Here is a 24,092-nt window from a genome sequence, read left to right as displayed (position 1 = left end):
GAAATGGCTAAACAAATTTTGATGGGACTTTCACTGTTATAAAGCTGATATAATATACCCTATATTAGTTATACATACTTAGACTAAAGAAATAACTTTTTTGTTAAATTTGCTTGTAAATATTTCGAGTCAGAAAAACCAATATAATTAAACTCTGTTTTGAATCCAGAACCACGGGTTCTATAACATTATAAGCCACTAAGCCAACATTATATTAGCTATTAAAATAAATGTTATTTTTATTGAACTATATAAATGTTATTTAATTTCGTTTGCACACCGTGTGTAGTCGTGCGGTCGTGGGTGTGCGATACGACTATACCATAGTGGGTGGTCCGGATAATGGGTATTATATTTATATATATACATTGTTTTATACGACGTCATGTTTGTTTATTCTGTGGTCGATAAGTGAAGTTATATATTTTTTATACCCGAAAATTGGTAGTGGTTAACTCTAAGAGTTTGTAACTCTATGGTTTTATTAAAAATAGATATATTTTATTTTTAATATAAAAACTCGATAAATAGAATTGATTTCAAAATCATTTAAAATATATAAGTTCAAAATCTTGTAACTCAAGGAAACTTAACTTATAAACAGTATAAGTATAAGATGAAACTGAAGTATAAGATTAAATTATCTTTAACAAAATTCGTTTAACACTTGTAATGCTTTTAAATACAAGTGTGTAAAAACAGGGGATGCGAGTCTTCAAAATGTTAACATTTGTAAAGGATGTTCCCACACGCAGGTAGCGCGTTTTGTGATCAATAAGGGCGCATTTAACGCCATAATGGGTTCAGTTACTGGGAAGTAAGATAAACAATATCAAGAACTTTGTTCATCCGTAAATCCTTTATTTTTTTAATGAATTCGCCTCAAATTTTCAATGGGCAAAAAATTTTTGTTAAGTTGGATTTAAATAATTATTAATTAGGTATATACCACACAGCCGAAATGGCCCAGGATTCAAGCCCAGGCAAGCACCACTGAATTTTCATGTACTTAATTTGTGTTTATAAATAATTTATCTCGAGCTCGGCGGAGAAGGAAAACGTCGTGAGGAAACCTACACGCGTCTAATTTCATCGAAATTCTGCTACATGTGTATTCCAATCCGCATTGGAACAGCGTGGTGGAATATGTTCCAAAACTTATTCTTAAAGGGAGAAGGAGTCTTAGCCCAGCAGTGGGAAATTTACAGGCTGTTAATGTATGTGTTAGTACACAAAATGAGTAGTTTCTTGAATATAGTAAATGACCATTAAAATAACAAAGATGTCTGTGATGTCGACATATATGACATAGTATATGTTTGTTTTCGTGGCGTGATTTTAATTATCAGACGTCGTACCCACGGGTATTAAGTATTCAGTAAGCGACGTCCTCAGCGAAACAATACGAAATTCAAGTTGTTTTGTATATACATCTCAATGAGGAATATTACTAACGAAACTATATTATATATAGTTATTTAAAATGAATGCTGTATCAGATAGATGTGCTTATTTTATGCGACTCACAGTAGAGTTGGCGTTGTGACGTAAGGAAAAAGTATATAAGTAATAAATATATAAGTAAGTAAGTATGCCTCACTTTCTTTTTCTTTCTAAAAAAAATATTTTTCTTCCTAAAAGTAAGCATAAATTTATTATATTTAGTACATCATTTGAAAACAGGTGCACATAGCACATTTACAATCGCGTCAAGCATTATATAAATATATAATAAAGGTCCCAGGAATCCTGAGCCAATGATTTATTTATTTAATTTATTTTTTCAAATTTTTCACATTCTAGCCATTACATTACAAATAAAATCTCAAAGTCCTTTCACAAAATATATACATATGTATAAACTGCAAAAACATTAAACACTAAAATTTTAACCATATTAATCTATATTAAACAGAAACTATTAAATACAGTTTAATGAGTAAGGGTGAAATATTTAAAATAAAATTGTAAATAAAAATTGTAATTAATTTTATCCTAAATGATTATTAAAGTATAAGTAAGCAATGAGTATGTCCAAAAGAAATGAGCATGTATAATTAAATATTTAAGATTCTGGCGCGAATCGTAATTTGTTAAACGATGTTCAGAACTAAATTACATTTGTAGAACAATCGAGAAAATTCTTGATTAAATATTAACAGTTCACGAAATGGAATAACAAATTTTAATTACTCAGATGTGAGGTAATTTGATTATTAGAATATCAAGTGGGCCCTTATGTTTGTTAATAAGTTATAAGAGAGTTACACATGAGTGGGTAGAATAACTGAATGATTCCCGGGTTGGTACCGAAGAATTTTCATTTGCTTAATTTGAGTTTACATTTTGTATTTAGCGGCGACGAAAACCGTCATATGTCTAACTAGTGAGACACCCCGGCTTCGCACGGGTACAATGCTGATGCTAAATATACAACAGAATGTCTTACAACGTTCAGACTTTTTAGTCATTTGACAATACAAACCGCTACGACATCACTAAACTAAAATTATCAGATTTTCTCTACTATATTGTGCATGTATTACATATATGTATAAACCTTACTCTTGAATCTATCTATCTATTAAAATAAAAAACCGTATCAAAATTAGTTGTGCATTTTTAAAGACCTAAGCATACATATGGACAGACAGCGGTGAGCGATTTTGTTTTATACTATGTAATGATGAAATAATCTGTCGCGTGCATCCACCAACTCGTATTGGCGCAGCGTGATGGAACACCTTCTAACTTTCTCGTCGGAGAAGAAGACTAAGTAGGTAATTAAGATTACTTTAATTTTTAACTTAATACGATGGAATTGTTATGAAATCAGACACATGCAGGTTTCTCCTCAATGTTTTTCTTCACGATGCATTTCTGGTAGAGAAATTAAAATAAAAAAAAAACTTGTAATAAGGAGTTTCTAATATACTTATGAACACGTTACAGTAATTAATTAAATTGCTCTGATATTATATTCTAGTGCCACGTGCAAAGTAAAGAGCACAGACGTACAAACAGTTCGTATTACACGATATCGAAACAAATATCTGCTTCAAATTCCAAAGCCGATTACTGTCTATTGAAAATGGTGGTTTTGAACCGATGCATCGATAATTATAGTAAGTATTAATCGATATTATTAATCAATGATAGAACTAAAATGTCCCACAAGGATCTTATTTCCTGATAAGCAGTTTTGAATGGTATTCCACCAACACAAGTGGGTATATATGTAGCAGAATTTCATACGAAACAACGCTGTATTTTCAAATTCCACCTACTGATCTATATTTACTCAAAACATACATATTTACATGATAGTGTTTGAATCGTTATTTCCACACAGCAACACTTAGTATTGTTGTGTTCCGGTTAGAACGGTGAGTGAGCCAGTGTAACTACATTCACAGGGGATATAACATCTTAGTTATCATGGTCGCATTGGCGATGGAAGGAATGCTTGATATTTCTAACTGTGCTGTGTCTATAGCAGGTAGTGAACAAATATATCATGAGCACATTTCAAATATACCTAAATTTCGTAAATACAATGTTTCATAAAAATATTAATGTCATGGAAGAAAATGTAATAATTCAAAAATTTAAATAGAAATGTTGAATTTAATATAATTTATGTCGTCTGCGGTTTTCGTCTGAAATTTAGTCATAGTTAAACATCAGATACGAAACGTACAATATATAATATATTTATGGAATATTTTATATGTCTAACACAATTTTGGGTACTTTGAAGTTCGTTTTCATTTAGTGGTATATATAACAGTAAAATTGTAGATATCGTTATATTATAGTACCTATCGTAATTATACATCTTAATTATATATATACATAAATTTTTATGTTATATTATCTCGCGTAATTGTAAACTGTCGAAAGATTGTGAACGTTTATTCAACTTACAATAAAACAACATATTAACAATGACTTTGTATTTTTAAATGTTGAAAAAGAGTAACTACTGAGTTCCTTGCCGGTTCTTCTCGGTAGAATCTACTTTCCGAACCGGTGGTAGCTTCACTTAATTGTAAAATGAACTTACTGTCACTTTTCTGATATTAGTATAGATATACTTTATAATATAATTCTTACTCACACAACACATGATGAGCTGAGATGGTCCAGTGGTTAGAACGCGTGCACTTTAACCGATGATTGCGGGTTCAAACTCAGGCAAGCACCACTAAATATATGTGCTTAATTTGTGTTTATAATTCATCTCGTGCTCGGCGGTGAAGGAAAACATCGTGAGGAAACCTGCATGTGTCTAATTTCATCGAAATTCTGTCACATGTGGAATATGTTCAAAACCCTCTCCTTAATGGAAGAGAAGGTCTTATCTCAGCAGTGGGAAATTTACAGGCTCTTACTTTACTTTTACTTTTTTACTTTACTCACACAACACATGATTAGTAATCAAATTTATTAGTATTGACAAAAACTGACCTAATTTCCGCACGCAATTATACATCGTGTGGAGTTTGTATTAATAACATATAACTCACACGCAAAAGTATAATTTTATAGTTTCTAGATGTAGACGTAATCTCGTTTGTTATCTAGAATATCTCTCAATGATTAAGTCTATCAGTTAATTCATAGTAAGATTTATTCATATACCTATTTCATTATTTAATGTGTTTTTACGTTCCATCTATTAGACTCCTAACAAATATACATATGTATGATATCTATAGTTGTATACAAACTTTTATATAACGAATGTCTTATAATTTTTAGGATTGTAATATTTAATAGAACTTATTATTAAAAATAAATATCTAGGTAATTTATAATAATTATTTGTTAACCAGAAGTCTGAGTCATAGAACTACGAAAACTTATTATAATGAATAAATGTCTTTGGGTACCTTACTATATGCTACTTTGATAAGGTAACCATTAAAGACTTATTACATAAGGTTCTATAGGTCACAAAAAATTACTTTCTTATTACTTAACGCCATATAATACGTTTTACATAATATGTCGTGGATAATAAAAACAGAATCAAACTCAAACTCAAACTCAAATAACTTTATTCAATATAGAAGCATTACACTTTCTTATTGATGGTCAATTGAAACACTACCATCGGTTCGGAAAAGAAAATAAACCTGACCTGAGAAGAACCGGCGAAAGAATCTCATCGGGTTTTTTTTTATTTGTCTCATATATTATACATATAAACATATATAAACATTTAATATGAGATGAAATGGTCAATAGGATTGAGTTGATACTAAGTAGCTACTGTCACAAATGATACAAACTCAATGTTTAGTAGTTTACTTAATTAATAATTGTACCACCTCATACTAAGTGGTCACTATTTCCCATAGCTACTAGTACTTTAGTATTTATTAATCATATCATATGTCCAGCAATCATTTGTCTTGTAGTTGAATATTTACAGGACGTTATTAAACAAGTCCATGTTTAAATACAATGAAATATTTGAGGTTTAAAAATTTATTCTCAAAAAGACAGATTCACTTACATGAGAACAGTATGATAAATGTAACAATAACAAAAAATATATTCGCCTTATACATACTTAGGAACGGAATAGAATATAGTAAAATATCTGTGTGTATTTTAATCGCTACAAAAGTGGGTATTCTCTTAAATATATGTATTTTGAGAATAAAATAATTAGTAGTTAAATATTTAGTAGAATTAAACGTTACAATTCCTAAATATGTACCTTTTCTCGACGAAAAAAATAAATAAATAGAATTTTGAAGACGGTATTAATATTTGGCTGAATAACGAAATACTTATGTGCGTCTTAAATGAAAAAAATGAATAAAAATTGCACAAATTACTCAGCTTATTTTAAATTAAGAATTTTTTTTTTGTCTTGCACTTGGATATTTACAGGTTGTTATTAAACAGGTCCAGCTTTCAATACAATGAAATATTTAGCAGAATTAAACGTTACAATTCCTAAATATGTACCTTTTCTCGAGGAAAAAAAAGCGGCACTTTTTAAAAATAAAGCTTTTAAGGGACGTCTTAGTACACTGATTAGCAACTTTTGTGTAACACAAAGGTTTCCGACCCACTAATTAGGTATAATTATCATAATGACACCATTCCTTACATATGTCACTTTTTACTCTAAAGAGCAAAAATGTATTTAAATACAGATATAACATATTATCTCCTAACGAAAAAGATATGACATTAAAAGGTATAGAAATTTTGGAGATGGTTTTAATATTTGGCTGAATAGAGAAATACTTATGTTCGTCTAAAATGAAAAAAATAAATAAAAAATTGCACAATTTTAAATTAAGAAAATAAATTTCATAATAGTTTAAATTAGTTCTATTCGTAATATTTTTTTAAAACCACGAAAGGAACTTGAACGTGCAGTATAAATACTCCAATTAAAATTGTGATTATAAAGCCACTTGGTATTCACCGTTTAATCCACGTATTTTATTGACTCACTTTTACAGAATATAAAATGGACCACAGATAAAAATTAAGACTATTTTTTTTAAATTTACTTGGTAAATTTTTTAGTTTGGACAGACTGTTTGATTGATGGATGGTTTTTGTACAAAAATATTTACTGCCTTTGACGAATTTTAGGAATATTGATGGATGGGTGATGTACTGAAATATTATTCGCTTCTGTTAATGTGAAAAGTCGTCGTACACATATAGACACATAAGACGTGATATATATGCAACTAGTTGTGGCGTGTGGCTTCGTTTGCGTGTTCGGGTTTTGGTTGTCAGGCATAAAATTAACCTTATTTTTATTTATTCCTTCTAGTTAAAGTTTGCTTCACACCAAATTACATCAAATTCGGTTGAGCGGTTTGGTTGTAAAAGAGCACCAGATAACAGACAAAGTTACTTTCACATTTATAATATTATTATGGATATAGATTTACAGGGCGGTAGGGCTTTATGCGAGTTCTTTTTTCTTCTCGTTACTTAAAATTAGAGCTTATTTACTCATTTATATATTGACTTTTTATAAAACAAAAGTCCTTACCAGCTACTGCTAAACAGTAATACTTAGTATTGGGCACACTTGTGCATATACAGGCAAAAGGGACGGACGGTTTTTTAGTGTCGATAACGACACCCTCAAACATAAGGATACCCAAATCTTCGTAGGTAATTCGTATCATATTTAATCAGAAGAGAAATTTACCAAAATTTCCAAAAAAGTCAAATTATTCTAGTAAGCATAGCAATAAATAATTAAAAGAGCCAATTAGGGGATACAAAACATCACAATTGAAGTCTGCCATATCGCATAATAGCCTTAATAATGCCATTGTATTTATGGTATGAGTTTTGAAGGAACTTCATATAAAGAACAATTTAATTTCCTTAGGGATTTATTTACGAGTCGATGCTCGGAGCTTTAAAGGCTTTACTGTACCCGAAGACAGATTTTTAATTCCCTTGAAATATAAACCATCTTCCGTAAGTCTTTTATATAAGGGTTGATTAACGAACGATATCTAACTACGACTAAAATTAGTGTCCAACTGCTTTGGAAATTTTGGATCATTTCTTTGCACAATATGGGTTTCACGAGCAAATGGGCCACGTGATGGTGATTATCCTATGCCTTTAGTCATTGGCACCGTATTTACCAATGCTCCACTAACCTTGGGAACTGTGTACGTCAATTTAGTCACACTGACTCACACGCTCTTCAAACCGGAAGACTATATCGCTAAGTTTCGATCGTTTTGGCGTTAATATCCGATAAGTGAATATGCATAATAGTACCAATTAGGTCTGTCTCACTATACACAGGTTGCGTGTAATACATATATGTAATAGAAATCATTTTTCTAGGTCTCTAGTTTCAACATTTCAAATTTGTAAAACCATTATGGTTACCCATATTTAATCATAAGTAATAACCCATAAGTAATATACACTTAAAAATGCAGTTTAAGTTGCCTGGTTTTTTTCTTAATACAAATTAAGAGTTAAAATAAGATTGTGGTCAGTATGTTGCGTTAATAATGTTAATTATCTAGAAAATATATATTTGAATATAATACATAAGTAAATGAAAAATGTGCTATGTGTACTATGACTGATGTTTTGTTTCTGATGACCATTTTGAAATTAAAAGTAAATTAATATAAAAAATCGTTTTACAATATTAGAACAATTACAATACTAGAATAAATTCTAATTAGAAAAAGTTAATTAAAGGAGTCCTAATCAACCCAAACATGTGTTATTTAATTAATAGGGTACGAGATCCTGTATGGACCATCAATAATCTTATTATGGCGTGTGTTCATTGCCTTAGCAAACATTTCAACGAAATCCTACTTCAGAACGTATTATCAGAGTTATTCTTAACCGCTGCTTTCCTATTTAAGACTTTAACTCGATAGCCTTAAGTCTATTATCGATAAAAGGCTCATCTGCAAACTTCTTGTAAACGTGCAATAGGAAATCAACCGTATAACAACAGAGTTAGAGATGGAAATCGAGTGAAAGGTTATAAGCGTTTTGTTAACGTTACCATGAGGTGATTAGCGTTTTTGCTATTGAACGAGTATTGGACTGATTTTGCGAGAACTGAGCCTTTTTATGTTTCAATATGGCGTTCATTTGGTTTGATAATGGGGTAGTTGAATAAACTGCGACATAAAGTAGTAACTACACATTTACTTTCCGCATTTTTCGAGTAAATGTTAATTTGTTGAGTTTGTATACCCAACTTTAATCGCGCGCTTGTTCGGGATGTTGCATTTTACAAACTATTTCTTATTATATACATAATATTTTATATATTATTGAATTTTTATCAAAATACAATGAGGTTGAATATATTCCCTAACAATTTTAATTTAAATTCAATTTAAAATTTTAATTACCTTAAAATATAAATCAATAGAAAACCGTCTCAGCTTAACAAAACGCATTACGACTTGGTGTTTTTTACCATAAATGAAACATGCTTAAGAATCTGCAGATCTTTTGGTACTAACATTTAATAGATGTTTTAGATCGCGCCTTTGACTATATCGACTTTTAAGGGAGGAAGATGCAGCTATTATGTATGTAATTGCCTTATCACTTTTGACTTTAATACACCTTGGCGATGTGAGGAACAGTGGATATTTCTTAATAGCTAAGTCTGTAGGCATTCGCAGTTATCAGATGAACCAGTCCCTAGGCCGCCGATCTATTAAATCTAAAACTTCATCTGGCTAATAATAAAGAGATATAGTAAATGGGTGTGACGACTATTGTTCCCCCCATGCGTTCCTACATCAAATACCAGTATCTTGTAAGCTTTAATGAGACGGTCTTTGCACAACTGCAAATTAGGACAACCATTTTACAATAGCCGTCGAGAATATCAACATATCAAAAGAGCACGCGAACGAAGATACAAAAGAAAGCTAGTGTGATATAAAATATATAACGTATAAATATTTTCTCGCGTTGAGCACAGACAAGTCTTGCTACTTCGCAGCCATATTGAAACGCCATTTATATGCGTCGTTTTTGAATTCTTAACACATTCTTGGATTTTTGACGTCGTATTTTAACAGTATTTTCATTCGGAATATCTTATTTCTTACTCATATGTTTATTCTGAAGGAGTACGATGTGTATCGAGAGTAAAACGTATTACATGTACTTGAAAATATTACGGGAGAACTGATTTATAATAATAATAATCTTTACATTAAAATATTTTTAGCGTAAATCTTACAAGTGTAATCTTAGAGTACAACTATGTTAGGCGAACAATACATACTTAAAAAATTTTACAATCGGACCAACCGTCTAACCTAGGTCTGTATTTCAGACGATAGCTCTCCTAAAAACGGACGAGACAGTTTATGACTTTAATACATAATTATTATTATCTATGCGTAATATGCTGTCGAAACGCTTGGCCCTTGGAGTAGTGGTGCAAAAAGCTTCATCAAAATTATAACACCTCGCCTCATTGCCTCCACTGGTGACAGGAGGGCTGGTTCGTTTTTTTCCCAGAGAATCGGAATTGCGATTCAACGGGGAAATGCTGCTAGCATTCTTGCCATCATTCCACGCGATCAAGATTTATACAGTAACTAGTTTTAATTCATATTTGTATATACTTAATCATTCAATTCTTATGCCTTGAAAATGCTCAAATATCGCCTCAATATTTTAAAGAAGACACCTAGAACAGCTGCCTAGAGTTTCATGAATTTGACAACATAGACAAACCCTGTAGATTAGTTTCGATCAAGTCTAGCCAAAATATTCAAAATAATAAATAGACTAACTTTTAAGTTCAGTCTATTCATAATTTTAAATTAAGAAAACTATGAATTTATAAGTATATTTTTTTCATCAATGGAAGAAAAGCTTAAACGACACGCGTAAATCAGAAATGAGGTTTTAAGTTTTCTGTAAACATAACCTTTGGTAAAATTTTCGGATTGGACGAAAAAAGTTATGGAGTTTTTTGCCTGGTAAATTCTCAGTATCAACCTAAAGTTTGAAATATGCCGATACTGCAGAGCTATTGATCCTGTTCTGTACTTTCTCTCGTGTAGGGTTGCTGTTTGTTTCCCCATGCATATATGCGATATGAAAAGAGTTCGAGCCTGCATCCTGTGGGTTATTCAACGGCTTTAACTCGACTTTTTTCCTTGAGCAATGTGATACGGCCTCGTTTGATAGTTTTCAGAGGCAACCATAAGTAACTGGTAACAATATTAGTTCAATATCTATACATATATTAAAAATTGAGTGTCTGTTTGTCATATTAAAAGCCCTTTTTTACTCAAAGCATATGTGCGTATACACGGTACAGATACCAAAACATTTTTTTTACAATTTTTGTCTTTCTGCCTTCTGATTGCTCCGGCTAATCTCTGGAACGGTTGGACCGATTTAGACGGTAATTCACTGGTAGATAACTGATATAATAGGGAGTAACTTAGGCTGTTAAATTCAAACGCGTACAAGGTCGCGGGCACAGCTAGTGTACCATAAATTTGAACATGATATTGACAGACACTTTTGATTATACGTTTGCTGTTCATAAGTTTCAGGTGCATCATAAATCACGATTTAAACAGTAAATCTCACAACTATAAATAAATCCAAATCCTCAAGCAATTAGCAACTAGATTCAAAGTCATAAATTACTACAATTTTAATTAAATATTAATTTATCACGTATTTACAGGACGATTTTAGAAGTTCTGTGAAAATTAATTAACGTCACACCTTTGTTGAATTGTTATTATTACCGAGAATCTGAAGTCGTGCTTCTCGAATTAATTGAATCAAGCCGCTTATACCTGAGCCTCTCGATAGTAACATAAAAGTCAATTTTCACTTTGTGGTAGAGCTTTGTACAACCCCATCTGAGTAAGTACCCACATCTCAAATATTCTACCGCCAAACAACAGTACTCTATATTGTTGTGTTCTGGTTTGAAGGGTGAGTGAGCCAGTGTAACTACAGAAACAAGGGATATAACATCTTAGCTCTCAGATTTGATGGTGCATTAACCATGTGCACTTACTATCAGGTGGTCGAAATGTTCGTCAACCAACATAATAAAAATAATCTTATTTTTATTTATTAATTTACATATCATTGGTTTTTCAACATCACTTGATTTGAATTATAGAATAGCATTTAATATATTATTATTATATTGTAAAAGAGATACCGGTGTCACAGTTGGAGGAACCTTCCGCGCAGAATTATACAAGCACAATTCATCTTAAACACAGTTTAGGAATTTGCATTTAAATTCTCAAATAAGGGCACAATATTTTAAAGAAGACAACTAGAACAGCTATCTAGGATTTGAATGTGATAATATTTGTAAGGTTAGGTGTTTGATTATTTTTTATGAAAAATCACGGGTAAATTAACTAATTTTCACAAATTATAATCGTAGCTTAAAATTGTATTTGGAATTATTAATTTCTGATAGTTAAGCTCAAGAAAGCATCAGAAAAAATGGCGTGGGAGTGTCCTCAAGAGGGGCAGAGAGATCACTTGACTCTATTTCTGTACATGGCTTGAATGAGATGATAAATTGATGAGCGGAAAAATTAATATTTAAATCCAAATGATATCTTAATATATCATGTTGCAATCACGATGAATATGATTGATAAAATGAAACTAATGAGCATTACATGATGATGAAATGTGATCACCACCGCCCATGGTCATCTGTAATCCCGGAGGCCTTATAGGTGCTTCATCAAAGTGTCAACAAACTTGTAAACTAAGATGTTTTGTACCCTATGCCTGTAGTTAAATTGGCTTGCTCACACTTTAGACCGAAATACAACACTGAGTATGGTTGTTTGGTAGTAAAATATCTGATGAGAGCTCGATAGCTATGAAGATGGGCTTGCACAAATCCGTAGTTTACACATTATTAATAACAGGAATGATATTGTTATTCACTTTATTTATCAGAGATAGACATGGCAATACTTTAAAAATAAAGCATGGCGTGCATATATGTGCCGCACGTATATATGGTTATTGTATGTATATTTACGAATAATTGGTTTGTGGCTTCAATTATATATGTTATAAGTACTTAATTGCTATTAGATTATAAGACCAAATAAATAATTATACTGGGTTTTCAACTAATGTTGCTAGCAATAAAAATGTCCAATATATATTAACTTTAATATGAAACCTTTTTTACAAAATAAATACGAATGAAAATTATAAAAGTTACAACAAATGGATTTCAATTTCAAGTCTACACCTAATACTTAATTAAGAACGAAGAGATCTCATCAAGCGGACGAAGTGTTTGAACTCAACGCTGGCAACTTCAACCAATTTTGTTTGTAAGGAATTTGTATGTGATTCAAAAATTTAAGGCCATTTTACAACGGTACTTTTCTTTTTAATGAACAGTGTAATAATATACAATTTCTAATCTTGTAACGATAATTAAAAAACGTCATCAATAAATTCGCAGCATTGAACCCACTTTATTTTGTAGTATATATTACCTCAAACTGGCCTAGTGGTTAACCTGTATCTTATCCGAGGTTCTCAAATCAAGTCCGGGCAAGCACCGCTGCCTGTTGTGTCGGATCAAATCCGGCCACATGCGTATCTACCCGCTTGTTAAAAGCAGCCGGGTTAGAAGACTTTAATATTAAAGGGTGACTCCGAGTACATAATCGCGCAAGTACCACTCAATCATCATGCTCAATTTGTGTTAATAATTCATCTCGTGCTTGGTTGTTAAGGAAAAAATCGTGAGTACATAGCAGATTGATGTACTTTGGAAACACACTTCAATAAAAAAAAACAAATTTCTTATTTTACATACAGTATCTGCTTAAAAATGTTAGTTATGTTACTTTATTTTTAAGTACAACATGTAATATTAAGTACCGTCGACAAAATAAACATTATAAAAAAACTATATCATAAGACTCGACATTTAATTAATTTATACACGAGTGAAAAGAGATTTTTAATATTATAATATTTTAAGTCGTCTCGACGTCTGGCGGGCAATTACGTTAATATAGTAAGCTCCTTTGAAAAATGCTTGTTTGAAAAAGTAAATATAAAATGTGTACATACAGAAAAGCATTCATCCTTTCTCGCGTTACATAAAACCTTTTAATGACGTTGAAAATTGCGTTTAAAACCGTTTGCAAAAGAAAGTTAGATTGCAAAAAATACATATTCACATATATTTAATAAAATGTTTATTTATTAATAAATAGTAAAACAAAACGATTATCTTTATTCCGGTTTAGAATATTACTACCTAAACTTATAGCATTACCAGTGAGAAATTTATAAAACAAAAACTTCCATACCCGTTTACCCCCTTAGGGTTAGTTTCGTAAAATCTATCCTTACCGGATGTCTAAACCATATACGGAACCTATCTGTTTAATTTCAAGTTTGTAGATGTTATCGTTTCTGAGATTTCGTGACTAATCAGAGGGTATTTCGGTTTGTTAAAGATTATTCCACCACGCTTATTGTAGAGAGAAATCAAGCACATTGCATAAAGCCTGCCTGGGTAGGTACCAAACACTCATCAGTTATTCTTCCGCCAAATAATAGTACTCAGTATTATTGTGTGCCAGTTTGAAGTGTAACTACAGGCACAAGGGACATAATATCTTAGTTCCCAGGATTGGCGGCACATTGACGATGTAAAGAATAGTTAATGATGGTGACCACTTACCATCAGGTGGCCCATATGCTCGTCCGTCAACCTATACCATAAAAAAACATGTAAATTCAGCGTTGCCTGCCTGAGTTTGAACCTGATATCGGTTAAGATGCACGCCTTCTAACCATTGGGTCTCTTGCTTTGCATTCTTAAGAGCAATACAGTTTATATTTATATCGAATATAATTTAATAATTTCAATAACTTCAAGAACAAAACGTTCGTGACTTCAAGTCACTGAGTTGGATTACTCATGTTTATTCCCTGATTCCCCTTAATATCTTGCAACTCCTTGTTGTGTTCAGAGAAAATGATTTATTAAATCGAGGTTCAATAACATATATTTTCTCTAAGACTTATCGGTACTAGACACATTTATAACAATAGCACATAAGCTTAAGTATGTAGTGCGTACTTCGTATTAAAAAATCGAACTACATTGGTTTAAATCGAGGTTGAATAACATATATTTTCTCTAAGACTTATCGGTACTAGAAACATTAATAATAGCACATAAGCTTAAGTTTGTAGTGCGTACTTCGTATTAAAAAATCCTACTACTTTTGTTTAAAACGAAAGCTTCATAATGTTTATTCATAAAGTCATTTTGTTTATGTAAATATCGTTATATATTTTGGTTATTTAAAACGGGATATTTACTATGTTTTTTATTTCGGCATTATTTACGAATGTCTTGTTCAGAAGACTTTTTTTAGAGTAGTGGTAAAAATCCCGTTCTAAATAACAGTAATAATAAAAATGACCATGTTCATTAAAAATCGTATATTGTTATATATATTTGAGGTCGAATTTACTCGGCTTTGTGCAAGCCTGATTCTACCGCTAATTCAAATAACAGTACTCAGTATTGTTGTGTTCTGGTTTGAAGGGTGAAGCCAGTGTAACTACAGACACAAGGGATATAACATCTTAGTTCCCAAGGTTGGTGGCACATTGACGATGTAAGGAATAGTTGAAATTTCTTACAGCTTCGACCGCCAAACTATACCATAAAAAATAATCTCACCACAAAAACATTAATATGTTTTTATATTTATGATTTTAGGTTAAAGATACACAAAGTGATTCGTACACAACACTATATATTACTTCGCTGTAAATTGCTTTCAATATGCTAGCAACAGTGACAATTAGACAGAAACAATTACGGCTGGGACAAATGGATCACAGATGTCAAAAGGTCATTGAACTATGAAAATATTCGACGGAATTATTTGACATAATTCCAATTAATTCTTGTTGGACCACATGTGCAATTCAAAAAAGGAATACTTTCACATTTTTTTTTAATTTATCGTTAAACTAGCGATGGGCATTTCTGATAAAGTTTCAGTTTTAGAAAATGAATATACGCTGTCCACGATAGTTTTTTTTTTTCGATATTTGACAAAAGCGTCGATCAAATGCACTAAACAAATAGCCCAGCGGAGAATGAAGAGCGACGCGCATTCATCAATCAAATCACGTTCGAAATACATGGCTGTAATCATTCACTCGCTCTCGGCCATTTTGTTTTAGAAATCATTCACTCCGCTGATATCAGAACGGCTTGTTGAAATATATTAAAATGTTGTAAATTTACATAACCTATGTTAATAAATAGAAAATATATGGAAAGATCAAATTAATACAGCGATTAGTTAAGACCTGCGACGACTATTTTTCTATTAAGGGTGAGAGATTGTTATTTAAAGAGACACAGGCTGGATCAACTTCGCAGCCAGTGTTTTGGACATATCAGCCTCTGACAGAGTGAGATAGATACAGTTTAAATAATAACTATTGGATCTCTCGCGAAACTTCACGTTTATTCAAACGATTTTTTTAGGAATTTCGTTTTTTTTCTTTCGATTTTATTTTTTTATGACAATTTTTTTTTATTTCATTCAATGTATATTTGGTGGCGAAATGATGAGGCAAAAAGTCCTTTGATTTTTTTCTTTTCTTATACAGCTATAGTACCAGTCTCTAACCGGCCAGTAATATTGTTAAATAGTAACAATTTAGTAAATTTCAATTAAGAATACTCCTAAATTTTCTGCACATGGCTGGAGGCCTTCAAAATGAGACCATAACCAATTTTTTTGTGCAACTATCGTCCCATAATCACTGGAAAAAAATGGCTTAAACTGTAAATAAAGCAATACCAAATCTCAATCAAAAATCCAGTCCAAACAAGTTATAACGTTTCGTGAGTCATCGACGCCGGTTTGTCAACGAAACCGATACCGGACCGCGCGTGTCTCAGTATTGAAACGTCGGATCCAATTTTGATCATACGCGGATTATACCTGATGTTAAATGATCCTTCACCATAGATATGATACTAATAAACTTAACGTTACTAAAATATGACATATTAGCAAGTCACAGAGCCGAGATGGGACAGTGGTTCGAACGCGTGAGTCTTAACCGATGATTTCGGGTTCAAAACCGGGCAAGTACCACTACATATATTTGTGCTTAATTTGTGTTTATAATTCATCTCGTGCTCGACGGTGAAGGAAAACATCGCGAGGAAACCCGCATGTGTCTAATTTGAAATCGGTCACATGTGCATTCCACCAACTCGCATTGGAACAGTGTGGTGGAATATGTTCCAAACCCATTCCTCAATGGGAGAGGAGGCCTTAGCCCAGCAATGAGTAATTTACAGGCTGTTACTTTACGTTACTTAGCATGACTTGCTAAGTAAGGTAAAGTAACACCCCACTACACCGTATCAAATAAAGATATAGTCCTTGCCTCATAGGAGACTATTAGAATATTTCTCAACTTTTTCTTTCTCTTTTCTTTATATATATTGGCGAAAGAGCAAATAGGCCACGTGATGGTAAGTGGTCACCACCGCCCATTTCTTTAGAGTGATTTGGAGCCTAATACAATGCCGTTCTAATACGGGTTGGAATTATACACATGGAGGTTTCGTCATGATATTTTTATTCATCGCTAAGCACGAGATAAAAGACAAGAAAATCTTGAACATCAAAATTCAGTTTGAACTCGCAATATAGACTACAGGACCATCACGGCACTTAAAACGTAACACAACAGTACCACATACTTTAAGCATTAAATTGGCACTTTTTTATAACGACCCTCGCAGTACAATTGCGATATGTTTACTCGTAATGGTCATTAAAAACGTAACTTACTGACTAATTGCACTGTCAGACACTAAGATAGCACTGTATTATGTGAGTGGGTGGCGCATACACCGAATCAGCGGACGTATGTACCCAATCACCCTTCAAACAATCGATTTGTCAAAGTGCTACGTAATTAAGGAGAGTATACATGATTTGAGTAATGTTTTACCTTAATCACGTATATAAATACTTATTTTAGCAACAACAACAATAGCTTGTAAAATTCCCACAGCTGGGCTAAGGCTCCCCTTCCTTTGAGGAGAAGGTTTGGAACATATTCCACCATGCTGTTCCAATGCAGGCTGGTCGAATACACATGTAGCAGAATTTCTATGAAATTAGACAAATACAAGTTTCCTTCACCGCCGAGCGCGGGATGAATTATAAACATAAATTAAGGATTACCTTAAAGTAAAATTATTAATGTTGATATTAGGTAGATGATAGTATATTTAAAAAAAGAATGCAAAGCAAGACTTTAAATAAAGACATAGAGAAAGGAGAGGGGCTGAACTTTTGTCTCCGTCTATTCATATGATGGGTAATTTTATTTTATTTTTACAATGAATTGGCTAGCTACATAAAATATGAGTACAATAAGTTGTATATGTTATACAACTTAAAAACAAACGAATAAGTAACATTCTTATTTATTTCCGGACAGGAAAATGAATTTTCTTATGCACATATTTTACATATCAAACTTTCTCTTGAATCCATATGTTTATTGATGAAAACCGCATTTTAATCATTTGCGTAGCTAACAAGATCTAATCGAAAACACAGCGGAGAGCGAATTGTTTTGTACTATGTACAGTCAGAGTAAGAAAACCTTCGTCAGTTTTCAAATTGCCTTATCAAGAAATAAGCTCTTAGTACCTTTTGTAACTAAGCTGACAACTGCATGTAAAGTTAAACTTACAAAGTATGATAACTTGGTTCAAAATAGTGTGTCAATCTTTGGAGTACGTCTAGCATTAGATCAACATGAAATATTTTAATGATGTAATTAGTCATTAAATTCAAACTAGATGTGATATCTTCTACTGAATTGACAAAATATGTCTGTCAGTGTCATATATTCTCGATCGGTAAAGCAGATTATTGCTCATACTGAGCACACGAAAATAGATCTTAAGGTGAAGAACTTTGCCTACAGATTAATTAATAATGAGTGAAGTTATTTTATTTTTCCAAACACAAAAAGTTTTTATTTTTTATTACAATTCCAAATTCAAAAGTCTATTGAAAATAACTAAACCCTTAGTGGAATCCATTATCCTTTACATATAGATTACACAAAGTATGGCAACAAACAGCCCACAGGATGTTGTTTTAGGACGTGTTGTGTAAACTTTTATTTTATTATATTTCGGGCGATGAGCTAGTTTTATCGAGTTTTGTATTATATCCGAAATCGATTTTGACTCGAACGATGTCATCGGTTTTTTTTATTTATTGACAGCCATGGAAATGAAATTTCAAGGTCAAGTTATTTTAAGGGTGTGTTTTGAAAGTTTATTGTTTATATTAAGCTGATATACACGTTCAAATTTCGCTTGTAATTACATTAAGGGCTGTTTTGATTGTTAAGTGGATTTAACCTTGTAGTAAAATTAGTTTTCTAGGAAGGACGTTATTATAAAGCGTGTTTGTTTTATATAAATGTTATTGCTTGTTAAGTTGTTGATAATGTATTATTTTTTTGCCATTATCAAGATACAGTATCAATCTATTTTATGATTGAATAAGTATTATTGCTTCATAAAATAATTTAATGTCTTCTAAACTTAAAATGGTATAAAGTCATGAAGAAATGGTAATTCTTCTCAAAATATTTAAAAGTAATGTATCAAGGCAATATAAATAAACCTAACACATAATATATTAAACATATAACCTTACAAACACTCTTGTAATTAATATAAACCACACTAGAATCCATTTAGATATATGATCTACTAGCATCCACCCCGGCTTTGCACGGTTTTATATAATTATAAATTGTAGTCTATGTGTTATTCTAATATATAAACTATATAACTGTAAAGTTTCATCCAAATGCGTTCAGTAGTTTCATCGTGAAAGAGTATCACACATAGATCTATCCTCACAAACTTTCGTATTTATAATATTAGTAGGAAGTGTATAGGTGACTTTTTATATGTAGAGATTATTATAGCATTTTTATATTGTATATGTATGTAGGTAAGTGCCAGAGGGTTTCTGAACTTTTAATAGCTTCCCTTGTGGTTCGTACGTGAACTCTTGTAATGGAAATTTAGTCATACCGCTGTTTACTCGTAAAATAGTTTTTGATAGCAGTACAGGATAAGTTTTTATCAAATTTAACTGAATTTCTGGAGTCATTTTTAGATTCGACAGTATATAATAAAATTATTTATAATTGAGCCTCTATATTTCATACAAGATAAATTGGTAATTTTTGTAAAATCATATAGTAAATTTAATTTGAGAAAAAAATTCAATAATTATCAATTTGATGAATACTACCAAGAATCAACATTCATAGTACAAAGTTATGTTATTTAAGAATATATGTATAATGTTTGAATATAATATATCATTTATGTTTCATTACTTTTCATTAATGTAGTGGTTGCTTTTTGTAAGCTCGTTTGGATAGGTAGGTACCACCCACCATATTTTGTACACACAACAATACTTAGTATTATTATGATATTGTTTTAAGGGTTTTTGAGTGTGTGTAACTAAAGGCACAAGGGACATTACATAGTTCCCTTGTGGAGGGAAGAGTTGCTGATGTTTGAAAAATAATACCTTTTAAAAAGCCAAAGCCTGTTGGCGGTGCTGATAACTGATCATAAGTTATTTAGGTACTGTTTAGAACATAAATAAGTTAAACTTTAATTTCTCTTCTAATTCTACCTAAAGAGTACTAGGCATAAATTTTTGTTACAACAAAAGAGTTTTTAGTCCGTATTTCAAAGAATTTTGAAAAAAAAAATATACACAACATTACACACAATATAGCCAAATTATGCTCGCTTTGAACTCACGACCTTTCGTTTAACTTCACTCGTTTAATCTCTGTACCATCTGATTCCATGAAATTAGATATTTCAAATTTGGAATAGTGATATCGGTATTACATTAAAACGTTTCCAGTAATACGTCAGTCCCTATGTCTAGGAATGTAGACGAAATATATTTTCCATTTGACAGGGTAATAATCATTTCAGACACGTCTCCCTTTATGTAATCTCTCCACGTAGTGTCTGGTGCCTTCTGATCTAGATTGTAATTGTTATTACTTTGTCTAATTTAAATTTAACGTGGAACAATAATAAGTCTTATTTTATTTATGCCAAATCAAATCAAATCAAAATACAGACTTATATATTTTAATTATTTATTAATTAAATACATACTTATTATACTTTATTTAGGAAGCTACATATAAGCATTTTGAATTGTAATTTAACATACTATATTAAGTGAAGCTACTATTGATAGATACTACCAAGGGAACCGGCAAGAAACTCAGTACTTACTCTTTTTCAGATATGACCCAGTGGTTAGAACACGCGCATCTTAACGAATGATTGCGGGTTCAAGGGAAGAATTATTGAATTTTCACAAGCTTAATATGTGTTTAAAATTGGTCTCGTGTGGCATTGAAAAAAAAAACAAACGATGGTGACTAACCAATCGCTTTTCCATTAGCTAATTTGCTTGTCTGCTATTGGTCAGTCGAAAATTAACTGCCTGTTTTACTATACTATACCAACTACGACCGCAGAGAGCTTGGAAAGAATGCTAAAAGCATTTCTAGATTGAATCGAAATTTTGTGTTCCTAGATGAAAAATGAAGCAACCTCCCTGTTTTACTTCAAACAACGATACGAGGACAAGAATTTTATATATTATTTAATAACTTTTACGTACAAACCGAATAAATACATACACACACATATATAGTATAAAACAAAGCCGTTTTCTCTGTCTCTATGTCGCTTTGTATGTTTATATCTTTAAAACTAAGCAACGTATTTTGATGCATTTTTTTCATAGATAGAGTGGTTCAAGTGGAAGGTTTTCGTATATAATACATGGACAATATAGTAAAGACACACTGATAATTGTAGAAGTTTGTAATGTGGTGTCGTAAATGAACAAATTCTGTAGTATATTTAGTATCAGTATTGCACCCGTGCGAAGCCGGGGCGGGTTGATAGTAAAATAAGAAATAAAAGTCAACCATAGCCGTGATAGCCCGGTAGTTATTCAGTCGGTGGTAGTGTTTCAATTGACCATCAATAAGAAAGTGTAATGCTTCTATATTGAATAAAGTTATTTGAGTTTGTGTTTGAGTTTATAACCCATGTGCATTGCTCATACTAAATATACTACAGAATATCTATATACTATATAAGATTATCTGCTTTTTCAGTCAGTTCAGGGCCATCTTAATATATATTTAATGCAAAATGTATTTAACGTTCTTAATGGTTATGCATTAAGTAATTATCCATTAAGGGTTAATGCTGTATTGCCTAAAATCTTTTCGAGAATAAGCCATTATTTCTCGTAAAAGGTTAAGGATAAAAAATGGTTATTGTGGTTTATCCCTGAGATATAGACATATACCATCGCGAACTTTTATGTATATATATTTTAAGGTGTACAATATTAGAGATTTGGAGTACATTATTATGATCTATTTCGTAGGCTTAAGAGTACTTATGCAATGACTTTGAATTTTTCGATGTTGTTACCCACTGACTTCCAAGCAGTATATAGGTATTAATTTAAATAATTGTATTTAACTAACATGAATTTGTATTTTTAAATGTAAAAAAGAGTAACTACAGAAATTCTTGCCAGTTCTTCCCGGTAGAATCTACTTTCCGAACTGGTGGTAGCTTCACTAAATTGTAAAATTACGATTCAAAAGTTCTTTTAAAAGCCTACTTGATAATAAATAATAATTTTTTTTTTAATAAATATCAGACAACATCACATACATTACTCTGATGCCAATGTAAGTAGCTAAAGCACTTGTGTTATGGAAAATCAGAAGTAACGACGTTAGCACAATAACCCAGACCCAAGACAACGTAGGAAACTAATGATAATCAACACTGACTCGACCAGGAATCGAACCCGTAACCTCAGAGTCGCGTACCCATGAAAACCGGTGTACACACCACACGACATTGGAGGTCGTCTAAATAAACTTGAATAAAGTTCATTTTGATTTTGATTTCTTTTGTTATGTATAAACAATAAAATAATATCAACAGATGCAAATCGAAAAAGAAAGTGACATCACCGTCGACATTACATCATCCTCCTTCCCTTATCCCAATTCACTTGGGGCGTACCATGTCTTCTTCTTCCATGCTCCTCTACCTAACATTATCTTACAAGTAACATTCTTTTTTGTCATATCATCTTCCACACCATCCATGCATCGTTTCATTGGTCGTCCTCTTCAACTATATCCAGCTCAAGACAGGCTATCACTATAAGTCGCTTTCAACTCCACGAGTGAGGTACGAAGTGAGATTCGTAACGTTCCTGATATGTATTTTTTTATGGTATAGGTTGGTAGACGAGCATATGGGCCACCTGATATATGTGGTCACGATCACCCATAGACAAGGACGCTGTAAGAAATATTAACTATTCCTTGCATCGTCAACGTGCCACCAACCTTGGGAACTAAGATGCTATGTCCCTTGTGGCTGTAGTTACACTGGCTCACTCACCCTTCAAACCGGAACACAACAATATTGAGTACTGTTATTTGGCGGTAGAATAACTGATGAGTGGGTGGTACCTACCCAGACGGGTTTGCACAAAGCCCTACCACCAAGTAAATTATAATTTCATACATGCCAGTATGAAATATTGATAAGACCTCCGATATACAAATGTAAAATTAAAAACAAAGTCCGAAACGCAAGACCTACTTCTGTTCGAAAGTGGAACGCTTTCATCAAAACGTACTATCGTATAGCGTTTGTACGATTCCACGGATATTGTGTTCGTTCCCTACGACGATAAACAAAAGCTCTATCAAGGCTGTTTTTGATATTTTACGATAAGATACATGCGATAATGTTAAGTGTTTTTGATTAATTAAAATAAAATTTTATATAGTACGAGTTTTTTCAGCTGGATTTATACATTCTTCTGGTAGGCTTATTTTTTTGAAATTTATAACAAACTATGTGTTACCCGCCGCTTCGCTTCATTTTTGGGGTTAGTTGTCAAGTGTTAGGCAACTAGCCAATGTCCTTGGAGTTCAAGTTTGCATCATAACAAATTTCATCAAATTCGGTTCATTGGTTTGGTCATGAAAGACAGACAGACAGAGTTACTGTCATATTTGTGATATCGATATTTTACTTATAGTTTGTTTCAAACAAAGAATAAAGTTAATCAAACCTTATATTTGTGTATGCCCTTTGCTATATGGCGCACTATTGAGAATTCCTTACTAAATAGTAACAGCCTGGTAAATTTCCCACTGCTGGGCTAAGGCATCCTCTCCCATTAAGGAGACGGTTTGGGACATCCACCACGCTGTCCCAATACGGGTTGGTGGAATGCACATGAATTAGACACATACAGGTTTTTTTACGATGTTTTCCTTTACCGTCGAGCACGATGTGAATTATAAACACAAAATTAGCATAT

At 32.1% G+C, this 24,092-nt stretch overlaps 1 protein-coding gene across 2 annotated transcripts in view; it reads right to left on the bottom strand.

Moving 5' to 3' along the window:
- Positions 1 to 24,092, bottom strand: part of LOC124536899 (rho-related GTP-binding protein RhoN-like) — a 158,993-nt gene that overhangs the window by 23,589 nt on the left and 111,312 nt on the right. The gene's annotated exons all lie outside the window — the stretch shown is intronic.

The sequence above is a fragment of the Vanessa cardui genome, chromosome 17 (genome assembly GCF_905220365.1).
Source record: "Vanessa cardui chromosome 17, ilVanCard2.1, whole genome shotgun sequence".
Lineage (NCBI taxonomy): Eukaryota > Metazoa > Arthropoda > Insecta > Lepidoptera > Nymphalidae > Vanessa > Vanessa cardui.
The sequence above is the reverse complement of the archived record's forward strand: the minus strand, read 5'-3'. Positions and strand labels throughout refer to the sequence as shown.